At 43.3% G+C, this 25,663-nt stretch overlaps 1 protein-coding gene across 6 annotated transcripts in view; it reads left to right on the top strand.

Annotated features, from left to right (window-relative positions):
• The window catches only part of LOC131188791 (protein spinster homolog 3-like), a 102,639-nt gene that overhangs the window by 3,200 nt on the left and 73,776 nt on the right, over positions 1–25,663 (top strand). For 4 of the 6 annotated variants that reach the window (XM_058164347.1, XM_058164344.1, XM_058164346.1 and 1 more), the window contains exons 2-3: positions 1,166–1,223; positions 1,704–1,811. The exons of 1 other annotated variant lie outside the window; for it this stretch is intronic. The gene's annotated coding sequence lies outside the window, so the exon portion shown is untranslated. The remainder of the gene's footprint in view (positions 1–1,165; positions 1,224–1,703; positions 1,812–25,663) is intronic. One more of the 6 variants, XM_058164342.1, reaches the window with a different exon arrangement.

Below are 25,663 nucleotides of genomic sequence, written 5' to 3'. Positions count from 1 at the left end.
CTGAACTATAATGTGATTTGTTTCATTTTGGTTTAGCAAGTTGAGCCTAACCATTGTGGTTTATATTCTACTACCAGTATGTGGTTTAATGTATTGCTTGCAGCCAGCCAGTTATAACTTATTTAACAAACTGATGAAGTAAAACTTGGCTATACATGGATGAATGCAGTGGCAGACTGAGGAGGGAATTTTGTTCTTAGTGCATATGGAAACAAGTAGATGAACAATAATGTTATTTCACATTAGGAAACTAAGAATATTGCAGGAAAAATGTGTTTTTAAACAAAAGTTCTTATCATTCTGACTTTTAAATTAGTGGGTTTCAGAAATGCGCAGGTTATTGAGGGAGCGGTTCGGAGCTCCCACGTAACACCTATCCTGCGCAGACTGCACTGGCTACCTGTTGTTTTCCAGGTGCGCTTCAAGGTATTGGTTACCACCTTTAAAGCGCTCCATGGCTTAGGACCGGGCTACCTATGGGACCGTCTACTGCCGGCCTCTATCTCCCAGCGTCCGGTGCGTTCCCACAGAGAGGGACTCCTCAGGGTGCCGTCAGCCAAACAGTGTTGACTGGCGGCCCCCAGGGGGAGGGCCTTCTCTGTGGGGGCTCCTACCCTGTGGAACGAACTTCCCCTCGGGCTTCGACAACTACCTGACCTTAGGACCTTTCGCCGCGAACTTAAAACCTATTTATTTCATATGGCTGGACTGGCCTGATTTTAATTTTAAATTTTAATTGAATTGTGATGAGTTTTACATTTTTGTAATTTTATGGGGTGTAATGTCATTTTAAATTTTCTGGCAAATTTGAATCAGTTTTTTAAGGGTTGTTTTAATTATTGTGTATATTTGTTTGTATTTTATTTGCCTGTTCACCGCCCTGAGTCCTTCGGGAGAAGGGCGGTATACAAATTAAAACATTATTATTATTATTATTATTATTAAATCTGCTCCACATGTAAAGAATTCAATTAGCTGATTTATTTTTCAAGTCTATACAAAAGAATCTTCTCAAACTAACACTTTGCAATTAAGTGAGACTAGATAAGGTTCAACAACGTTCAAGGGGGAGAGTCAGATTTCAGCCTGTTGTGCCCATGTAGGGATTCTAGATTAAGTCCCAGTTTGACTTGTCTCCCTGGCTTGGCCAATCTCTCTTCTACAGTTGAAGACCAATGCTAAAAAGAGTAAATACAGAAGTTGGAAGTACATTCTGGCAATTTGTAAGTTGACACCACTATCCTAAATGGAAGTGCTTGGAACTATTTTTTCCTCAAAAATTGCATTCACTACTAATATTGTTATACATGTTTAGTCAGTACTTCATACTTAACCTGTGGAATTCATTACCATAAGACAGTAATGGCCACTAATTTGCTTGGCATGTTGAATAAAATCACAGAGGGCAAATCTATCAGTGACTATTAGTCTTGAAGATCCTCTAGGTAGCAAGCAGCATCCTCTGCATTGCTAACATTATCAGATAACAAAATAGCATATCACTCCTAAAAGTTCTCAGAGTGCTTCCTGCTTCCCCGGATTGCTTATATTTATTTGATCTTCCTGCACAAATAGGCAATAAGGTACTTACTCTTGTTTTTTTTTAAATATTTATGGATATGTGGGTCCCAAAAGAACTCTGGGAAATAAAAATAATGTAAAAAAACCTATGTGGGATCAAGCCAACATTTTGTTTCTTATAGTGGCCAGCAAGATGCTTTTGGAGAGGTTGCCACAAAGAGGAGGAAGTCGATTTATTTTCCAAAGTGCCAGAGGGCAGGACAAGAAACGATGGATGGAAACTAATTAAGGTGAGAAGCAACCTGGAATTAAGGAGAAACTACCTAACAAGTGAGGACAATTAACCAGTGGAACAGCTTGTCTTCAGAAGTTGTGGGTGCTTCATCACTGGAGGTTTAAAAGAAGAGACTGGACAGACACTTGTCTGAAATGGTATAGAGCCGTGATAGCGAACCTACAGCATACATGCCACAGGTGGCACACAGAGCCTTCTCTGGGGGCACGCGAGCCGTTGCCCCAGCTCAGTTCCACCATGCAAGCGCACATTGCGTCCCACCAGCCAGCTGGTTTTCGGGTCTCTGCCGCACATGTGTATGGGCGGGGGGCACATGTGGGAGACGCGCATGCATGTGTGAGGGGTGGGGCAGGGTAGACACGTGGGGGTCGCATGCACATGCGTGGGGTTATGCACGCATGCAGGGGGCGGGGGCACATGCGCATTGCATTGTGGGTGTGCACACGCGCTTTTGTACGCTTTCGGCACTCGGTGCCAAAAAGGTTAGTCATCACTGGTATAGGGTCTCCTGTTTGAGCAGAGGGCTGGACTAGAAAACCTCCAAGGTCTTCCCGCACTATTCTGATCGATTGATTGATTGGAGTGCCAAAGATGAAGAAATAGCTCTCTCAAATCACTGTCAATTCCTTGCAATATATATTCAGAGGCATGCTATCTTTAATCTAGAAAAAATTACTGTAATAGCTCTTGATAGATCCCACCTCCATTAACTTATGCCCTTTGAAAGCCATCCAAGACATGGCCTTCACCCACAACTTGAGGTGACAACTTCTACAAATTAATTATATGCTTTGTTATTTCTTTGGTCTGCTTTGAATCGTCTTCCCTTCTGCTTCACTGGATGGCCTCTGTTCCTAGCGTTCACTTTCTCCATGATTTTATATCCCTCTAACATTTTTTTTTCTAAGTTAAAGTGTCCCAAACATTTTAATCTCTTCATGAACCCCCTGATCATTATGTTTGCCTCTGCACATTTTCCATTCACAGTTTGTCTGAGTGTGCATTGTTTTACATTTATTTAAATTGAACTGCTTTTAGCACTTTCCTGAGCATTCACCCACTTTGAAGAGATTCTTCTGGAGCTCCTCATGATACTAAATATTTTGGCATCCTCTATAAGACCTTCTTTAGCTCACTGCTTATCCTGAGTCAAGATCTGATCCTTCAGGCTGGCACTTTTCTTCCCAGCATGACATCTTCCCATTTATATTTTCATTAAAAGCATCTTTGGTACAGCAGGGAGCTTAATGCTCATGCACATTGTATTGAAGATGCGAGCCCTAGAGCAACATTATGTCAGACCCTAAAGGCACTGTGAGTGAATTAAACCATCAGATACCTCTATGAATGCTTTTGCGATGCACTCATCTAGTCTCTAAAAGAGGAAAGGAGGGAGGGAGGGAGGGAAGGAAGGAAGGAAGGAAGGAAGGAAGGAAGGAAGGAAGGAAGGAAGGAAGGAAGGAAGGAAGGAAGGGCTAAAAAGCAAAATAATAAAAACAATAATACTTCCTCCTGCAGGATATTAGAGCAAAATACAAAAAGAACAATTAAAAACAATGTTAAATAAAATAATTTAGATAAAATGATCCAAAATAAAGCACTCATCTATTCTTCAAAAGAGAGAGGGAGAGAGAGGGTGGGAAGGAAGGAAGGAAGGAAGGAAGGAAGGAAGGGCTAAAAAGCAAAATAATAAAAACAATAATACTTCTTCCTGCAGGAGATTAGAGCAGAATTCAAAAAGAAAATTAAAACAATGTTGAATAAAATCGATTAGATAAGATGATCCAAAATAAAGCCACCTGTTGTAAAACAAGACAGCAATAGAGTAATTAAAAAATCCAGTAATAAAGCATTTTATTTTAAAAGGGTAACTAACCTCATCTTGAAAATGCCTGGATGAAAACCTTCAGTTGTTTCAAACAAGAATATGGGACTCGTCGTATTTTCCCATGGAGAAATTGCATATGTGAAATGATGCCACTCAGAGGCCTTTTTCCTGGCTCTCCGCACTGAGCTGAACCCACCAACATGCTCACAGAGGCGCCCCTGCTGATCTTAAAAAAACATTGGTTGACTCTGGCTTTGCATACAAACCAGATCATCTGTACTTGATGCTTTTTCTATGTACTTAAGCGTCCTACTCTCATAACTGCACCATTATATGTTATGCTATGAAGCTTCTTTGTTCCCTGCAAAAATCCAAATTAAAGCATGCCCATTAGAGAGGTGTTTAGTTCTGGAAAGAACCAGCAAAGGAAAAGCCATCATCCTTCTGAGAAATTGGTTCCATTAATTTTTTCTTGCTGCTAGGATTTCCCCCCCCCAAATGGCTGATAGAAATATGGCTGTTTGTAAATTACCATAAAACTCTTACTCCATATTTTCCCTCCTGTCATTATAAAGAACAGGGCTTACCTTCCTTCTATGCCCCAAAGGTGCTTTTTCAAGAGGCAACTGGACTTCAAGAGGCAACTGGACTCTTTGAAGACATTTTGCTTCTCATCCAAGAAGCTTCTTCACTTCTGAAGAAGCTTCTTGGATGAGAGCTGAAGAAGTTTCTTGGATGAGAAGCGAAACGTCTTCAAGGAAAAACTAACAAAATTGTCCAGTTGCCTCTTGAAAAAGCACATTTGAGACAACCATGACTTGGATGACTGAGAATCTCCATGTAGACACTTCCTTCCATGCAATATTATTCATACTTGAAATGAATAGTGCTACCAACCCATTGCTTCTCTTGTTAGAGATAAACTTTTCCAGTTTTTTTAAATCTGCCTTCAAGTTTGTCATTATTTCAAACTATTGTTCAGGTAGACTAAATATTCTTGAGTCTATGCTTGTGGATTTGTTTTACATAGGAATCTCTCAAAGTGTCAAAGGCAGGGGTGAAATGCTCCCAGTTCAGTCCAGTTTGCCTGAACCGGTAGTAAAAAAGGCCACTGGTTCACCGAACCGATAGTAAAAAATGTAAAAAAAAAAGTTCTGATGATCAGGTGAGCGATGTGCGATCATCGAAACTTTTTTTAAAAACTTTTTAAGCATTTTTTTACTACCAGTTCTCCAGAACTGGTAATAAAAATGTTTTAAAAAAGTTTTTAAAAGGCTCCGACGATCACAGCTGTGCCGCACGGTCATCAAAACCTTTTTTTTACCTTTTAAAAACATTTTTACAACCTATTTGGGCAAATAGGTTGTAAAAAATGCTTTTAAAAGTAAAAAAAAGGGCTCCTACGATTGCACACTGCAGCTGTAATTGTCGGAGTCTTTTTTTACCTTTTAAAAGCATTTTTTTGCAGCCTATTCGCCTGAATAAGTTGTAAAAAAATACTTCTAAAAGTAAAAAAAAAGGGTCTGACGATCGCACGCCACAGCTGATCACACACCCCTCGCACGCTGTTCTACTTACCCCATGCCTCCTTTTGGCATGCACTGTGTGTGCGCACCTCGCATTTGGTGCATGGTGTGCACTGCACATGCGCAGCCAGCAAACCGGTAGTAAACTGGTTCAGATTTCACCACTGGTCAAAGGTTCCACACTGTCTCCACTTACAAATAAAGAGAATGGGGCTGATATAAGATGTTGTGTGCATGAAGTAACGGCAACAATATGGGGTGAAAGTGCAGAAGTTAAAAGGTTGGAAAATTGAGGGATATAGTATGCAATTTGTCTGTCAGGAAATTTGCTTGCCGTCATTTATGTTCCAGTTGTAAATGAACTTGGTATAACTTTCTAGTAGTCTCTTGAACCATATCTTTCAAAGATCCTGAAGCACCGGGAAACTACCAGAGGACTGGAAAAGGGATGATGTAGTTTCCATCTTCCAAAAAAAAAAATGGATCCAGGAATCTATAGACGTATCAGCCTGACATCAATATCTAGGAAGATACTGGAAAAGATAACCAAGCAATGAATGTGCAAACATCTAGAGGCAAACAAAGCCATAACCAAAACCAACATGGGTTTGTCAAAAACAGATCATGCCAGACAAATAACAACAACAACAACAACAACAACAGAGTTGGAAGGGACTTTGGAGGCCTTCTAGTCCAACCCCCTGCCCAGGCAGGAAACCCTACACCATTTCAGACAAATGGTTAACCAACATTTTCTTAAAAATTTCCAATGTTGGAGTATTCACAACTTCTGCAGGTAAGTTGTTCCACTTATTAATTTTTCTAACTGTGAGGAAATTTCTCCTTAGTTCTAAGTTGCATCTCTTCTTGATTAGTTTTCACCCATTGCTTCTTGTTCTACCCTCATGTGCTTTGGAGAATAGCTTGACTCCCTCTTCTTTGTGGCAGCCCCTGAGATATTGGAACACTGCTATCATGTCTCCCCTAGTCCTTCTTTTCATTAAACTAGACATACCAAGTTCCTGCAACCGTTCTTTATATGTTTTAGCCTTCAGTCCCCTAATCATCTTTGTTGCTCTTCTCTGCACTCTTTCTAGAGTCTCAACATCTTTTTTACATCGTGGCAACCAAAACTGAATGCAATATTCCAAGTGTGGCCTTACCAAGGCATTATAAAGTGGTATTAACACTTCACGTGATCTTGATTTTATCCTTCTGTTTATGCAGCCCAGAACTGTGTTGGCTTTTTTGGCAGCTGTTGCACACTGCAAATCTTATTCCATTCTTTGACAAAGTGACAAAATTAGTGGACCAGAGAAATGCTGTGGATATAATTGCTGTGGTGTGGCATTCTGAGGCTCAGTGGCCCTCTTTTCCACATTTGAAACAGGCAATGGAACACAGTGGTTGAACTTGAGCTTTAGCTACCTCTCTCTTCCTTTCCGGGGGTGATCTCTTTTGAAGCAATTCACAAGGATGTCCTCTGGCCAGTCGAGGCGGTAGACCAGGTCTCTAAATTCCTCTGTGTATTCAGCCACTGGCCGATGCCCTTGTTGGATGGTCTTTATGTGGTCTCAGGGTTTGCGGTTCACTAGGGGGTCCTTCAAACACCATCTTAGAGCTATCATAAATTGGTTGAAGTTTCTCAACTCGGGGCATTTGCATTGTGGATGGTCACCATCCACTTAGCCGCAGCTCCTTCTAATACCAATATGACGACTCTAACTTTGGTCCCTTCATTAGGGATTTTATGGCCATACTCTTGCATGTAGAGATGACATGAGCCAGGAAAAACCCCAGCTGTTGAGGGTCCCCGTTGAACTTCATGCCAATGGAAATTGCCTTTCACCTTTGGGGTGCTACATCATCACCTGGTCTTGGGATATTCGCCCTCCTTCGGTCCCCTTGTGGGCTCTCCGCCGCTGCTGTGCCCCTGCTGGGGTTGCAGCCACTGCCACTGTGGTGTCTAGAGATGAGGCTTTCCTGTCTCTGTCATCCAGTCAGTTCCGACGGCTGTTGTCTCCCGCCATCCGAGCAAGGTGGGATTCACTTACCTCTGCTCGGATGCTGGGAGACCACCAAATGTGACCACCTCTGCTCATGTGCATGGCCTTCTGTGCACGCGCAGTAGTCGCGCATTACGTCTGGGTAGATGGACGGAGCGTCCCGCAGTAGCTGCTACCGGTTCACGCAATCCGGAGAGAATTGGCTGAATCCCACCACTGCATCCGAGCCAGTACCTCTCCGGCCTTTAGATTCTGGAATGCATCCAATCATGTATCACATGGCTTGTTTCATCAGAAGGTCGGCATGGTCAGGTTCATTCTCTTCCTCTTCCTTGTCTCCCAGCACTCCAGCTCCTCTTTCCATTGGTGATTACCTTGGGTGAGAGTGACTCCCTTCATCTTCCCTTCCCAATCATCCTTCTTCCCGACTCCAATGGACCATCTGGGCTTTGCTGAGCCCCCCAGGCCCACAACTTCCTCCATCCATATGCAGCATTCGACCCTGAGTCAGCCTTGGCTGAGGCTTCACCCCAACGTTCAGCTTCCTCTTCATCACTGCCTTGGGTGGACATTGTTTGCACGGTCCCCACAGTGCCTCTCCGGGTTGACTGCTTTGCAGACTCCGCCTAATGTAAGGACCTGCCTTAGCATTCATCTCAGGAAAGCATGACTCTTGAAACAACTTTTACTGAGAGAAAGTGATTGCAGACTCAGGGGGGAGTCTGAAAATCCTCCACAAAGCGCTAAGCTATTTTCCCCATTCAACCCTCACCCCAATTCCCTAGTCCAGCAGTAGCCAAGATGATGCCATGAAGGTGTTATGGGAACCCTGAGGAGGGAAGGTGATAATGGCTCATCCTCGGGATGCCATGACCTTGGTAACAGGCTGGAACTGGCTGGGAGGAGGTCCATCACATCGACTCAGTCTCCCTCCCTAATTCCCATGCGTTTACAGCAAAACCAAAAGTATTCAAAGCATCCAAGCTCACGAAGCAACCCCCTCACCTTCACAATGGCAGCGTCCTGGCAGGGACCTGACATCCATAAAGTAAGACCTGTGGCCACTCTGTTTAGGGAACATTTTGCATTCAGCCAGGTGTGAAATTCAGCAGATTCTAACAGGTTCTGGAGAACCAGTAGTGGAAAATTTGGAGAACCGGCAAATACCACTTCTGGCCGGCCCCAGAGTGGGGTGGGAATGGAGATTTTGCAATATCCTTCCCCCAGGAATGGGGAGGGAATTCACTGAGATATTTCATGCTATGTCGAAGCCAAGTTTGACTATATATGCTGGAAATTAAGAAAAACACACATGCCAGACAAAATCAGGCACTAGGATTGTGTGCAGTACTTAAAGATGCAGCTGTTTTAGGGAGTTGTGGACAGATGAACTCCTCCTAAATCCTCCACAGCAGGGTTCTCCAACCTTGGCAACTTTAAGCCTGGAGAACTTCAACTCCCAGAATTCCCCAGCCAGCAAGCTGGCTGGGGAATTCTGGGAGTTGAAGTCCTCCAGGCTTAAAGTTGCCAAAGTTGGAGACCCTTGCTCCAAAGCAATCCAACATTTTACAAAAGCCCAGTCAAGCCTTATATATCCATGTTTACCCCAAAGTAAATTTAATTAAATAAATAGGTAATTTGATACAGGAGAGCACTCTGAGCAAGCAACAGAGAGAGCAAAGAGCAAATTTCAGTAGAGTTTGGCAGAAATGTGTAAGCATGTGACTCAAAGATGCAAAAAGAACAGGAATCGTTCAGTGCCAGGGCCAGAGAGTGAACAGCAGATCCCTAAGCAAACTATGCCACAGGATATTGTAGAAGACACTTGAGACCCTGGGAATTAAAATAATCCAAGAAACATCCTAAGAAAGAAGATGTATGTCATGATGATGGAGATGTTTCTTAACAGCCTCTGCATAATGGCCTGGGAAGATCCGTGGTAGCACAGTGGTTAGAATGCAGTACTGCAGGCTACTTCTGTTGACTGCCAGGTGTCAGCAGTTCAACAGTCGATTCTCGCAGGCTCACGGTTGAGTCAGCCTTCCATCCTTCCGGGGTCGGTAAAATGAAGAACCCGATTGCTGGGGGCCATATGCTGACTCTGTAAACTGCTTAGAGAGGGCTGTAAAGCACCGTGAAGCGGGATATAAGTCTAAGTGCTATTGCTATTTGGTCAATAACTGACACACCTCTTTATTCCACATTTTATCTCCAGCAATGATTTGTGTGTCGTATTAACATCGCATCATCTTCCTTATGGCCATTTCAATCACATCGATGGAGGAGCTGAAATAGATTCAGCATTCACTTCTTTTGAACGGGTGTGTAACTTATGCATTGCAAGACTTCAATTGGAGGGCCATTAAACATCACAAGAACGAAGATATTGATAAAGCCGGTCATAGAACTGCTAGATAAGCTTCAAAACTTACTGGGATTCCACCACTGTTATAGTCCTGAGCTCCAGAGGGGTCATGACATTGTCGTCTTTGTTTATTCAGAATCAGCAGAAAGGCCTCCTGATAGAAAGGTGGCCCCATCTGGTTTAGATGTGATGAGAAATTGCACCAGGGGTGAAATCCAACAGGTTCTGACAGGTTCTGGAGAACCAGTAGCGGAAATAGGGGCCGGATAGCTCAGGCTGGTAAGGCCTGTTATTAAGAACACAAAGCCTGCAATTACTGCAGGTTCAAGCCCGGCCCAAGGTTGACTCAGCCTTCCATCCTTTATAAGGTAGGTAAAATGAGGACCCAGATTGTTGGGGGGGCAATAAGTTGACTTTGTAAAAATATACAAATAGAATGAGACTATTGCCTTATACACTGTAAGCCGCCCTGAGTCTTCGGAGAAGGGCGGGGTATAAATGTAAACAAAAAAAAAAAATGTGAGTAGTTCGGAGAACTGGCAAATACCACCTCTGGCTGGCCCCAGAGTGGGGTGGAAATGGAGATTTTGCAATATCCTTCCCCCAGGAGTGGGGAGGGAATGGGGATCTTGCAGTATTCTTCCCCTGGAGTTGGGTGGGAATGGAGATTTTACAGTATCCTTCCCCTGCCAAGCCCACCAAGCCACGCCCACAGAACCAGTAGTAACAAAATTTGGATTTCACCACTGAATTGCACCCTATCTAGATGTCATCACAATGAGGGGCCCAGGTCATGTAACTGTGATCAAGAACAGACCCTCCCACAATACACCCCCAACGTTTAGGTTAGGCATCAAAAGGAATTTCTGACTGTATGAGCTATTAGCCGGTGGAACAAGCTGCCATCTGAAATATTTTCTCCCTTGCTGGAAGTCGTAAGAATTTGAACTGTCATTGGTCAGAAATGCTTCAGTGGATCCTGCATTAAACAAGATTTGAAGTATATGACCTCTTAAGATATCTTTCTATTCTATAATTTCCGTTTTCTCACACTTTTTCAATTTAGGAGGCTGTTAGTTTGCTGCTTTTAGGAAAACAGAACAGTCTGTATCCTTGTTTTGATCAACTGAGTTTTTATTATATCAGGCACACCGGCCATTCTGTTGTACTTTTCTCGAAATGCATACATGATTTGTAGTATATCTATCTAACCCAGTATTGTTGATAATGACTGAACCAGCTCTCCTGAATTCTAGGCACATTCCTTGACATACCTGGAAACGTCAAGACCGAACTTTAGATCATGTGCATGCAAAAGAGGCATTCGCCTCTGAGCCCCATTCCCTAATTAGGATTCACACCGAAAAATGTTCCTATTGGTGGTTCTACCCAGTGGTGGGATTCAAATAATTTAACAACCGGTTCTCTGCTCTAATGATTTCTTCTGACAACCAGTCTGCCAAACTGCTCAGAAAGTTAACAACCGGTTCTCCCGAAGTGGTGTGAACTGGCTGAATCCCACCACTGGTTCTACCTCTATGCAGTTTTGGTATATCAATTCCCTAAAACATTTGTAAAAAGACACAGTTCAGCAGACATACGGGGCAGTATTTCATTCACTTAAAATGGTTTTGCCAGCCATTAGTCTATCTATGAACATCCGCTTTGGACAAGTCTATTAATAGAAAGCCTGATCATAGTTCTAAGTACTGAAAGTTACACGCAGTTCTCTAATATCTTAGCCATACAGTGCAATCTCATAAGGTCATCACTTGGCAGTAACTTCCCATCTTTATCTGGGTCCCAGCTGCCCATGGGACCAGTCCAGATAATTTGGACTTGGCTGCAAAGTTTCAAATAATTCAGCCACCGTTCACTGATTTCAGAAAGGTCTACCCCTTCTTTTCTTACCATAAAGTTCTGCGATTTCATTAACTCCTACTCAAACTTTTAGATATGTATAAACAAATCAACATTTGTATCAGGTCTAGCTCCAGCTACTGTGCTTTTTAGCCATGGTCAGAAAACTTAGCTTTGACTAGGTTTTTCCTGTTCTTTTTTTTTAATCTAGTCATCAAGCCGCTAAAATTTCTTACTCTTGTTTTCATCGTATAGAGATCCCTCTGAGTGGAATATATTTTCATATAGTTGTTGCAAAGACTGCAATATTGGAACCATTAGGAGCATTCATTTATTTATTATTTTATTTATTTAGAAAATTTAGGAGCCAGGGTGGCGCAGTGGTTAGAATGCAGTTTTGCAGGCTAACCCTGCTCACTATCAGGAGTTTGACTATGACCGGCTCAAGGTTGACTCAGCCTTCCATCCTTCCAAGGTTGGTAAAATGAGGACCCAGATTGTTGAAGGCAATAGGCTGACTTTGTAAAACGCTTAGAGAGGGTTGGAAAGCACTGTGAAGCAGTATATAAGTCTAAGTACTATTGTTATAGTACCTACCCTCTGGAATGAGCTTCCTCTGGGGTTACGATTACTCCCTGACCTCCGGACCTTTCACCGTGAACTCAAGACTTTTCTGTTTCACCGCGCAAGGCTGGCCTAATACATTACAATTTTTAATTGGGTTTTTATCATTTCTTATTATAGTTTTAAATGGGGTTGGCCAAATTGAATAAGATTTTTAAGATTTTTTAATTCTATTTATAAAATTGTTTTATGTTGGCTGTAAACCGCCCTGAGTCCTTTGGGAGAAGGGCGGTATAAAAATAAAATAAAATAAAATAATAAATAAATAATAAATAAATAAATAAATAAATAAATAAATAAATAAATAAATAAATAATTAATAATAATAATAATAATAATAATAATAATAATAATAATAATAATAATAATAATAATAATGTTTTAATTTGTATACCGCCCTTCTCCCGAAGGACTCAGGGCGGTGAACAGGCAAATAAAATACAAACAGAAACACACCATAATTAAAACAACCCTTAAAAAACTGATTCAAATTTGCCAGAAAATTTAAAATAACATTACACCCGATAAAATTACAGAAATTTAAAACCCATCAAAATTCAATTAAAATTTAAAATTTAGAATTTAAAATCAGGCCAGTCCAGCCATACGAAATAAATAGGTTTTAAGTTTGCGGCGAAAGGTCCTAAGGTCAGGTAGTTGTCGAAGCCCGAGGGGAAGCTCGTTCCACAGGGTAGGAGCCCCCACAGAGAAGGCCCTCCCCCTGGGGGCCGCCAGTCGACACTGTTTGGCTGACAGCACCCTGAGGAGTCCCTCTCTGTGGGAACGCACCGGACGCTGGGAGATAGAGGCTGGCAGTAGACAGTCCCGTAAGTAGCCCGGTCCTAAGCCATGGAGCACTTAGTACCGGGCTATATTCCTACTGCTATTTTTTTCACCAGTTCTGTTTCCATTTGATCCATTTGATCCATTAAAACCTTTTTATTGCCGAGTGCCCAAAGCACGCGTGCCATAACCCCCAAACTGCAATACGAACGCCCATCTGCGCATGCGCCCTGCCCCCGCGCCTTTGTGTGCGTCCCCCCCACCCCATTCTGGGCCTGGAAATCCCCCTGCACCAACCTGGAAGCAGGGGTGAAATGTAAAATTTGTTACTACCAGTTCTGTGGGAGGGAGGGCTAATGTGACTGGGTGGGCATGGCCAACTTTTTTTTAACTTTTAAAAGTTAAAGCTGAAGAAAAAATGCTTTTAAAAGTAAAAAAAAAAACCCTCTGATGATCGCGTGACTCAGCTGGGCATGGGGAGGGGGCAGGAATTTTTGCTACCGGTTCTCCGAACCACCCGCTGCCATCCCTACCAGATTAGGCAATCCAGTCCGAACCAGGAGCCTTTTACCCCTGTCTGGAAGCCAAAACGGGGGCCCCTGCGCTCCGATTTGGGCCTGGAAAGCCTCCTGCACCAACTTGCATCCCCCTGTGCATGCGCTCTTCCCCCTGCACATGCGCCTGCGTGTCCCCCGCATGTGCCCCTGCCCCGTGCATGTGCGGCAGAGACCCAAAGACCAGCTGGCCGGCAGACACGCATGCGTGGTAGAGCAGGGCTGGAGTGACGGCTGGCGTGTCTGCAGAGAAGGCTCTGTGTGCCATCTATGGCACGCGTGCCATAGATTCGCCATCACGGGATTAGAAAAGACAACTACCAGTATGCTGGTTTTTTTTTCCTCTGCAGGAAAAAAAAAACCCACAATAAATTCTTAACTATCCAGTTCTAATCTTTCTGAGCCAAAGCCGTATCACCCAGGATCTGAGGATTACAGGAGTAGGAACATTAAAAAATATAGAGAAAGTCCCCACCAAACAGCTCAGGGAGGTCCAGATGTATACAACGGTGTCTACAGAATGCTGATTAGTGAAAGGAGAGAGATGAAAAGTTGGCTGGCGAGGAAATATCATGAAAGAGGATTCATCCAAAAGCCAAGCGCGCTGCAGAATTTTGCTCCACGTCCCACTTGTGTAATAGGATCCAACAACAATCCCGCCTGATGTCATGATCTAGTTCAAATATCATCTACGACTGTTCACAGTGTATTTGCTCTCCTACTTCTATCGTTGATATGTTCCAAGAAACCTTTTGGGAAAAAGAACACATGACTTCTCAGTTATATTTGGTGACTGAATTTCTGCAAGCAATTAATTTGCTCTCTTGCTTCTGGATATTCTCAGGAGTCCCTTGGATAAGGGACTAGCTTCTGCATATTCCCCGGAGTTCCATCAATTATTGTTGTTTTGCATAATCTTGTCAATAGAAGATACTTTCAAAATGGAGAGTTCGATCTATTCCAGTTGTATGCCAACAATTAGCAGGTAGACTGATCCAGGGGTGGGTTCTACTTACCTTTACTTGCCTGCCCGTGCATGCGCAGAAGAGTTTTGATGAAGTTTGGGCCAGTGGGCGAAGCCTCCCACCAGTTTTACTACCGGTTCTTTGGAACCGGTCCGAACCGGGGGCAACCCACCACTGAACTGAACGTAAACTTCTGAATATAAGAGATTAAGTTGCAAGTTCTCCTAGCCAACTAAGTTTCCTTTGTTCTTCTCAATTTATGATCTGTTTCTGGGCTCAGATTTTTGGCTAACTCAAGTTCTGGGACAGCTGACTCAGTCTGCACCTGTACCATTTTCTTTGTTTAATCCAGGGCTGTCAAACTCCCAGCCTGTGGGCCAGATGCATCATGCGCTGGCCACGCCCATGCCTGTCATTTAGTGAAGTCCTGATACGTCATGTGACGCAGCTGTGATGACATGAGTTTGACACCCCTGATTTAATCCCTGTGGTGCAGACTCAGACTCAGTCTGCTCAAGCTAAATCTGAAGACTCGGACAGAAACACACACTTTCACACAGAGTCCCTAATTCCCTTGTTTTTTTACACCAATATTAAAATAACCTCCAGCTCCGACTGTTAGTTTTGGAACAATGAATTGATATGATGGTGGTGATGTGGTAGTATATCTCCTTTCACGTAGAGGTAATCATTGACTTACGATCCCCACTGAGCCCCACATTTCTGTTGCTAAGTGAGACCGTTGTTTTGAGTTTTGCCCTATTTTACGACTTTTCTTGTGGCAATTGTTAAGTGAATCACTGCAGATGTTAAGTTAATAATACGGCTGTAAAGCGAATCTGGCTTCCCAGTTGACTTTGCTTGTCGGAAGGTCATAAAAGGTGATCGCATGACTCCAGCAACTGCCATAGATATGAGTCAGTTGCCAAGTGTCCAAATTTTTATCATGTGACCATGGGATGCTGCAACAGCCACAAGTGTCAAAAGTGCCATTGTAACTTTGAACAGCCACTAAACCAGGGGTGTCCAAACTTGGCCCTTTGGAGAGTGGTGGACTTCAACTCCCAGAATTCCCCAGCCAGCATGAGCTATAAATTTAAGCAAGTTGCTAGTTGGAGAATTCTGGGAGTTGAAGTCCACCACTCTCTAAAGGGCCAAGTTTGGACACCCCTGCACTAAACGAATGGTTGTAAGTTGAACACCCTCTGTATGCCATATTTACTCAGCCCTGAATTTAAGATGATTCCCTACACCAGAATGATTTTAAAAACTTAATCCCACTACCCTATTTTAAGTGACTCACCTTAAGACTTGAGTATTTTAAAAATAAATTATTCAGGGGGTAAAAACCTAGTTTTTAAGCACAGTATCCATCCATACCTTAATCTCATCTTCTTTTAATGGTATCTAACCTGAAAAGATTTGTCACTTGATTTACTAGAGTAGTGTTGGCAAACCTATGGCACGCGTGCCAGAAGCGGCATGCGAAACCATCCCATGAAGAATGTGCAGCCTCGCTGGCTCCTCTTCCGCCTTCCTGTGATCACACATACACTGGTCAGCTGGCCATGGCGCACGCGGGGGTGGCGGAACTTGGAAGAGCGGCGTTCCGGCACACATGCGCAGGCTGGCACCCGATCTTCTGGGTTGACGTGCGTATGTGCGAGGGACAGCTGTTTGTCAGACACGCTTCCAGGCCGATATCTGGGTGTTTGGGTGCAGGCTTGTGCATGCGTGATGGACCGACGCTCTTCTGGGTGCTCCTGCGTGCGCAAAGGCCAGCGGGACCGCGCATACCTCACGGGATGGTTTTGCATGCCACTTCCGGCACACAGGCCGGCATGTTCGCCATCATGGTACTAGAGTGTTTTTTTCAGTCCTTTGATTTTAATCCACAGCTCTTTGAAATGTATCCTTGCTTTATTATGCACTTATAACAGAATAGAAGAACAGAAGAAGAGAGTTGGAAGGGACATTGTAAGTCTTCTTCTTGTTCAGCCCCCTGCTCAAGCAAGTCCAACCCTATATTGGTAATCCTCAATTTATGACCACAAGGGAGCCCAAAATTTATGCTGTTAAGTGAAAAATTTGTTAAGTGTGTTCTGCCCCATTTTACAACTTTTCTTGCCACAGCTGTTAAGTGAATCTCTGTAGCGGTTAAATTAGTAACACCGTGGTTAAGCAAATTTGGCTTCCCCCATTGACTTTGCTTGTCAGAAGGTCACAAAAGGCATGACTCCAGGATCCTGCAACCGTCATAAATGTGAGTCAGTTGTCAAGCATCCGAATATAAATCATGTGACCATGGGGATGCTACAACAGTCTTAAGCGTGAAAAACGGTCTTAAGACACTTTTTTTCAGTGATGTTGTAAATTTGAATGGTCACTAAATGAACTGTTATATGTCGAGGACTACCTCTAGGATGTCCGACAAAAGGTGGTCCAATCCCTTTCTGATTTTAACTTTAGTTTTGTGAATGGTTCAGAGATTCAGAATATCAGAGGGTGTAGAAGTACAATAAATATGCAAGTAAATAAATAAAAATATTTAGCCATAGAGAGCTAAATATCTTAGCCTCACCTTATTCACACGCATTTGTGATAGCGATGCAGTGTGCCATTTCCAAGAGTTCATTTGTAGTACTCTAGTGGAAAGTGTTAAAACTTCAAGGCATGAAAATGCTAGAAAATTCACATCAACATGTTGCCTGGCATAAGGAGCAGTTGGAGTGTATGGCAAGAAAGGAGAAATTATGTCATTCCAAATCCCTCACTGTTGGGTATACTAGCCATAGGTATCTGGTAGAAGCCTGGATGACATCACAGTTGTAATTTGCATGATGATCAACATGGTGTCGCTTTCTTTTTTGCCTGTCCTCCAGGCACAGATGGCCGAGTTCTTGGCTGTTGAAGATCTGCAACACCTGGAGGGTGGCAGATTGATCACCATCATTATATGGTACTACAGGCATTTTTTTGTGCCTCTTAATCCTTTTTAAATACATTTGGATCAGCCCAAAACAAGCTTGTTTACACAGAGCCATGCTTTACCTGTCACTGGTATCTCTGCAAACCAAAGCATACGGTGGAACTCTGAATAATCCCTCAGGATGATTTTATCTGCAATGTTTCTGGCCTGCAGCCAAGTCACCGTTTTTCTTTCCAATAATTGCTGGAGGCTGTAGGTGGGAGTGAGGGAATCCTTCCCCATAGGAAGATGAAGGAAGAGATATAATTCCATGTAGTTCATGTACTATACATCCATGTACATTTTGTTTTGGGAGCACCGGTTTTTTTTTTTGCAAATGTTGGCAACACGGCCATCTGCTCTCACATTATGTTTTTTCATGATAGAGGATAAGTGCAATAAATTGCATAACCATGGCAGGTCTTAATGCAAAGAGTTCCCAGAGGTCCCTATGGAATGGAAGAAACATGCTATCTTTTGAGGTTAGGAATTTGAAAGGGTATTTTGCTTTCCTATAAGTTTTCTGTGGTACGCAGTGCTCAGTGGCTAAGACACTGCGCTTGTTGATCAGAAAGGTTGGCAGTTCAGCGGTTCGAATCCTAGCGCCACGTAATGGAGTGGGCTCCTGTTACTTGTCCCAGCTCCTGCCAACCTAGCAGTTTGAAAGCACGTAAAAATGTAAGTAGAAAAATAGGGACCATCTTTGGTGGGAAGGTAACAGCGTTCCATGCGCCTTCAGCATTTAGTCATGCCGGCCACATGACCACGGAGACGTCTTCGGACAGCGCTGGGTCTTCGGCTTTGAAACGGAGATGAGCACTGCCCCCTAGAGTCAGGAACGACTAGCACATATGTGCAAGGGGAACACCTTTACCTTTATATGTTTTCTATATAAAATGTTTCTCTTAGCAAAACGATCCATTCCCAACCAGGCTCTCTTTAAGTATGCCAGATGCAACTCCTATTTCCCACTGCCAGCTCACCTGAAATCCTGACTACCATTCTTATGGACATGTTTTACACTGATGCACATATCCGTGACTCAGTGGTGGCTTAGAACCCTCTAATGCAGAAATACATCTAGAGCAGGGGTGTCAAATTCAAGGCCCGCGGGCTCACAGAGTATTTAAATCTGGAGCCAGCCTGGAAATAGCACAGCCCGGGGTGCTTCTGTCAGCCAAAATAGGGTGTGGGGGGACTGTATGTATCCCCATGCTCTGTTTTTTGCCTGTACAGCCTCCTGCAGCACCCTGCCAGCCAAAACTGGGTGCGGGAAGGCGCACCCCCTCACACCCCATTTTGGCTGGCAGGGTACTGTAGGAGGCTGTCCAGACTGAAAATGGGGCACGGGAAGATTGTGTGCACCCCCTGGCACCCCATTTTGCCAGCAGGGTGCTTCAGGAGCCATCGATCCTATTCCCCACACCTTGGCTGGCCCACAGAAAACTACAATGCTAATCCAGCCCTCAAAGAAATCCAGTTTGACACCCGGATTTAGATCAGGGGTCTCCAACCTTGGCAACTTTAAGACTTGTGGACTTCAACTCCCAGAATTCCTTAGCCATCTTTGCTGGCTGAGGAACTCTGGGAGTTGAAGTCCACAAGTCTTAAAGTTGCTAAGGTTGGAGACCCGTGATCGGAACCACGTAAACCCCAAGAAGCAGACCACCCCTACATACAAATTTATAATCTTGCACCTGACTCTTAATACCTTTAATCTGTACGAATTTGACCAGAAGTTATCTTAGTTTCAAACCAGAGGTTCCTCCCTTAAGGGGAAGTCGATAAAGCATTTTATTCAAATAAGGGACATCCGTGGCTGAAGGCATCCGGTACAAGACACAAGGCACAAAAGTGGCAAAACATATATTGTGGCATCACAATGCAAACCCCCACTTTTCCAACTTGTGTTGCAACATTACATGTAATACGTAAGTCACTTGGTTTGCAGTGAGATGTCACAACACACGTTTCATCATTTGCCCCTTGTGTCATCCTTGCAGAGTGATGTGCTATATTTATTTATTTATTATTTATTTATTTAGATTTTTATACCGCCCTTCTCCCGAAGGACTCAGGGCGGTGTACAGCCAAATTATAAAACAATACAATATACAATTAAAACAAAGACTTAAAACAAGCATATTCCATAAATGGCCGAAATTTAAAACAATCAAATTTAAAACCCTTAAAATTCATAAATAGTAGCCCCAATTAAAATTATTTAAGATTAAAAATTTAAGCCAATCCCGCTTGAATAAATAAATGCGTTTTCAGCTCACGGCAAAAGGTCCGAAGGTCAGGTAATTGGCGCAAACCAGGGGGAGGTTCGTTCCAAAGGGTAGGAGCTCCGACAGAGAAGGCCCTTCCCCTGGGGGCCGCCAGCTGACATTGCTTGGCGGACGGCACCCTGAGAAGAAGACCCTCTCTGTGTGAGCGTACGGGTCGGTGGGAGGCATGAGGTAACAGCAGGCGGTCCCGTAAGTACCTGGGCCCTAAGCCATGGAGCGCTTTAAAGGTGGTAACCAAAACCTTAAAGCGCACCCGAAAGACCACAGGAAGCCAGTGCAGACTGCGCAGGAGTGGTGTTACGTGGGAGCAACGTGTGGCTCCCTCTATCACCCGCGCAGCTGCATTCTGAACTAGCTGAAGCCTCCGGGTGCACTTCAAGGGGAGCCCCATGTAGAGAGCATTGCAATAATCCAAACGAGAGGTGACAAGAGCATGAGTGACCGTGCATAAGGCATCCCGGTCAAGGAATATAGATTGTACTCTTAGAAATAGTTTGGGTCAGAACAAAAATAAATAATTAAAAAAAATATATTAACTGTAATAAAGAAATATTTTTTAAAAAAATATATATTAACTGTAATAAAGAAATAAAAATAATGGAAATAGAAAACAGAAATCATTGTGGGTGTTCAAAATATAAAAGTTACATAAATTAAAAGAAAAGGAAACACTGTCTGCCATTCCTTTACAAGTAATACTGAACCAAAACAAATATGAAGAAAATCATGCCTCACTTTAGTACTTCAAAATCGCAGTTGATAAGATTTAACAGTCAAATTAATGAAAAATATAAGAATTAACAAGAATTCTAAATTAGTACTGTTATGGTCAATTTTTAAAGGGGTTTTAAAGTCATGTTAAAAGAAATCTGAATTTCAGCTGTGATAGAAATCTGTGCGCAAAATTATAGTCCATAAAAAGTCTCAAAATTAAAACGAATATTCAGACTGCTGAAGTTACTTTTGACATTGATACATACTCCCGAAATTAAGTTAATAATTCAGCATATACACCGTCCCTGTATTCAAAAGGGAAGCCACCTTTGTGTAAAAGAATGGTAGTAGACAAAGTTATCAGTAGGTATAGCAGCTGTCATGTTGACAGGATGCAACACCCATGTTTCCATTTTGTCCAGCAAGGTGTAGCACTTAAGCCAAATTTGGCTGCTCTTGGATGATTAAATGGGATAGTTAGTATTGGATGGAAGGCTTCCGGGAACTTCCAGGGCAAAATTTAAAAATTAAAATAGAATAACAGAGTTGGAAGGGACCTTGGAGGTCTTCCAGTCCAACCCCCAGCTTAGGCAGGAAACCCTACACCACTTCAAACAAATGGCTATCCAACATCTTCTTAAAAACTTCCAGTGTTGGAGCTTCCACAACTTCTGAAGGCAAGTTGTTCCACTGATTAATTACTCTGTCAGGAAATTTCTCCTTAGCTCTAGGTTGCTTCTCTCCTTGATTAGTTTCCACCCATTGCTTCTTCTTCTACCCTCAGGTGCTTTGGAGAATAGCTTGACTCCCTCTTCTTTGTGGCAGCCCCGGAGATATTGGAACACTGCTATAATGTCTCCCCTGGTCCTTCTTTTCATTAAACTAGACATACCCATTTAAAACAAGTTGATGGCATTGGTAAGCCAGAAGCCTTCGTAGCTCAGGGGAGACAATACCTTTTCACCAGTTTCTCTTGCAATAACATGAGAAAATATTGTCTTCCATCTTGTTGAAATCAGCACAGGTACATTACTGTTTTCACATTGTCATCTTGATGATATTGTTCTTTTGTTACCTTCCATCTTGCAGAACATTTGGAGTTATTCGTTTTTTGACAGATGGAAAGCCAGTCCGCTTGAATATGAGAATTCAATTCCTGCTCTTCCCCGTAAAAGCGAATTCCCCATGTTGATCTTATTGCCATTGAAACTAGTGGAATTTTGACTTATGAATGATGAGTGGGAGAAGTGGACACTAGTCAGAATGTGCTGCCCTCTATGTTGTCAAAAGCACAGCTAGCTGAAATTTATAATTTAAGGCCTCCCTCAGCTCCTCCCACTAGGGAGGCTTCAAATAGGACTTTTAAAAATCATGTTGACTTAGCAATTGACTGGAAGTCGGCAGCTCAAGAGGGTGAGTTCCTGTTACTTGGCGCAGCTCCTGCCCACCTAGCAGTTTGAAAGCATAGAAAATCATCTTCATTTAATGACCTCATAATCCCGTGTGGGGTGGAGTCTGGGCAACTGATTGGAGCTCAGTGTTTACTGGCCGAATGCCCTTTCTGTCACCAATGCGGAGTTATATTCAGCAGATGTATTGTCATTGTGCCTAGAGAGAGAAATATCTGCCTCTACCTAGGATCGAATTCACAGCCTCCTGATTGTGAGGGGAGAGCTCTACCTCTAGGCCACCGCACCACTCCAGTTTGAAAACATACAAATGCCAGTAGATAAATAGGTACCACTTTGATGGGAAGGTAGCAGCAGTCCATGCACCTCAGTGTACAGTCATGCTAGCCACATGTCCACAGAAGTATCTTTGGACCATGCTGGTTCCCTCGGCTAAAAAATGGAGATGAGCACCACTCCTTAGAGTTGAATACAACTGGACAGGGGAAACCTTTACCTTTACCTTTGCAATGCATGTACCTCATAGGGGTTTGCAGCCAGCCCTTTGGTTATGAAGCCAAAACAGTGCACTAGGGTGGGAATGAGTCCATGCAGAACATCTGTTGGTGCCTCCTTACAGAAATGATGTATTGTTAGGGGCTTGCATATAGGTCGTCTTCAACTTATAACCTGTTGCTTAGCAACTGTTCGAAATTATTATTATTTTTTTTTAAATTTACATTTATATCCCACCCTTCTCCGAAGACTCAGGGCGGCTTACAGTGTGTAAGGCAATAGTCTCATTCTATTTGTATATTTATATACAAAGTCAACTTATTGCCCCCCCAACAATCTGGGTCCTCATTTTACCTACCTTATAAAGGATGGAAGGCTGAGTCAACCTTGGACCTGGTGGGACTAGAACCTGCAGTAATTGCAGGCAGCTGTGTTTTAATAACAGGCTTCTTACAGCCTGAGCCACACCGGATGACGGATTCCCCAAAAGCTGTTTATGACTAGTTCCGAAGTTCCAATGGCTGCCCCCAGGTGGTCATATGACCACATTTTGGGCACTCAGCAACCAGCTCTGACTTCAGACTGCCTTTTCTATGATTCTTCCTGTTTCATTCTATTCATATCTGTCTATCTATCTGTAATAGATATTTGCTGGTAACAGACTATCCAAACCTAGAGTAAATACTGTGCAGCCAAATTGTCTTCATCATCATTTCATTGCCCTGATGGGCTCTTTACTGATAACCGCCTTTGAGGTTTGAGGCCATGGGCGCCCTGTTGCAGCCATAATTATGCCATGATATCATCATACTGGTGACACAAATTATGCACTTTTCATAATAACATCATGATGAGTGTGGCACTATTTGTCTCTCTATTTCCCCTGCAGATATACCTCCCTGCAGCTTCAATATTTGAGAATTACAAAAATTTAAAATTTTTTCCAGTGTCTGGAGGCTAAAACATAATGAAGAACGGTTGCAGGAACTGGATATGTCTAGTTTAATGAAAAGATGGACTAAGGGAGACATGATAGGAGTGTTCCAATATCTCAGGGGCTGCCACAAAGAAGAGGGAGTCAAACTATTCTCCAAAACACCAGAAGACAGGACAAGAAGCAATTGGTGGAAACTAATCATGGAGAGAAGCAACTTAAAACTAAGAAATTTCCTGACAGTTTGAACAATTAATCAGTGGAACAACTTGCCTGCAGAAGTTGTGAATGCTCCAACACTGGAAGTTTTTAAGAAGATGTTGGATAACCATTTGTCTGAAGTGGTGTAGGGTTTCCTGCCTAAGCAGGGGGTTGGACTAGAAGACCTCCAAGATCCCTTCCATCTCTGTTATTCTATTCTATTCTTCAGGTTTCAGAGGACACATTTGTTTGTATTACTCCATCATGAGGGGTGCAATATATATTCACATGGGAGGCCCATGCACGTTCCCAGTTTTCAGAATATCTCTTTGCTAAAATTTGTCTGGTACTGGCAGTGCAAAATGTTTCAGTTTTAGGACCACCTGTTCAAATTTTGCAGCTTTTTCATACTTACAGTGCCAATATTATGTATTATTTAACTTTTGTGTGACTAATTTCATCATGATGATTTGTCAGATTTTTTCACATGGGTAACTTGATTGTGTTCACAGAAACATAGAAAACTGATGGCAGAAAAAGATCCAGTGGTCCATAGATTCTGCCTTTTGAGCCTTCTGCACCATGGGGGGGGGAGTGTTTTCACCCTCCCCAGACTCTGGAGGCTTTTGTTGAGGCTCCGGGGGGGGGGACAACAATGGCCTCCCTCATGCTCTGGAGGCCCTCCGGAGGCCAGAAACGGGCCCATTTTCAGACTTCCGGTATTTCTGGTAGCCCATTTTTCATCCTCCAAGAGCCTCCATGCGGCTCTTGCACTTACCTGACATCCAAAATAGAATGCTCAGAGCAGGGGTGAAATCTAAAAATTTTCCCTACCGGTTCTGTGGGCGTGGCTTAATTGGTGGGCGTGGCTTGGTGGTCAGATGACTGGGTGGGCGTGGCCAATAACAATAAATAATAAAAATAATTAACAAAGTATAAAAAACAATAAGAGGTACCAAAAACCAACTTTCGCATTTTACACATACACAACTCACACACACACAACTCACACACACACACACATACACACACAAAATGCCACATACAGCTTTCTGAGATTTTGTGTGTTTGTGTAGTAAGAGTGAAACACTACAGAAACACACCAAATCTCAGAAAGCTGCACAAATATTTTATTTTATTATTTTATTTTATTTTATTTTATTGTGGACTTCAAATCCCAGAGTTCCCCAGCCTGCAAAGCCAGTCAGTTGATCACCGAGGAAATAGATTAGCTAAGCGATTGATTCTGTCTGGCTGAAACTGAAACTGTTTTCGGGCTGGAAAAAGAGCCATGCGTTCATCAGTAATCAGGTAAGTGCCTTAGAATCTCTACTTTTACTTGTAGAAAACATTTTTTCTACAAGTAAGAGTACAAGTAAGGTTCTGCTGATGAGAAATTCAGGTGAGATCGCCAGAGGAGACTTTACTTTTTTTTTTAAAGTTTAAAGTCTCTGCCGATCTCAGCTGAGGGGCGGGATCCTCAAAGACTTTTTTTTTACTTTTAAAGGCATGTTTCGGCTGAAGCAAAACCAGCTTTTAAAAGTAAAAAAAAAAAAACCTCTGCAGATGGTGCGGCTCAGCAGAGGCAGGGGGGTGGGGCCACGGATTTTTGCTACCGGTCCTCCGAATCAGCAGCCACCATCACTACCAGATCGTGGGAGCCGGTCCGATCCGGGAGCATTTCACCCCGGCGCAGAGACTCCTGGGAGGAGAGGGGCGGAGTGGGCAGGGTCAGCCAGTCCTTGCAACAACTGGTTCGTCGAACTAGATTAAAATTAACATCCGGTTTGCCCAAACTGGTCCAAACTGGCTGAATCCCACCCCTGGTTGGATTTCTTTAGCAAGCTTCCACCCATTACTTCTTGTCCTGACCTCAGGTGCTTTGAGAATAAGTCAACCCCCTCTTTGTGACAGCCTCTCATGTACTGGAAAACAGTTATCACATTCCCCCCTCCCCAATCCTTTTCTTCTCTACGCTGGATCTACCTAGTTCCGTGATGGCGAACCTATGGCACGCATGCCACAGGTGGCATGCGTAGCCATATCAGTGGGCACGTGAGCTCCGCTCCTGCATGCATGCACGCGCCGGCCAGCTGATTTTTGGGCCTTCTGGGCCCACCAGAATAGGGAAACAGCCCTGGGTGGTGGTGGGAAAGGCCCATCTCACCTGGCTCCAGAGCGTCTCTATGAGTCTGGGGAGGGCAAAAACAGCCTTTTCCACCCCCCAGGCCCTCCAGAGGCCAGAAATGGCCCATTTCCCAACTTCCAGTTGGACAGGAAGTGATGTTTTTTGCTGTCCCCAGCCTCCAGAGCCTCTCTAGGAG

Source organism: Ahaetulla prasina, chromosome 1, assembly GCF_028640845.1.
Source record: "Ahaetulla prasina isolate Xishuangbanna chromosome 1, ASM2864084v1, whole genome shotgun sequence".
Lineage (NCBI taxonomy): Eukaryota > Metazoa > Chordata > Lepidosauria > Squamata > Colubridae > Ahaetulla > Ahaetulla prasina.
The sequence above is the reverse complement of the archived record's forward strand: the minus strand, read 5'-3'. Positions and strand labels throughout refer to the sequence as shown.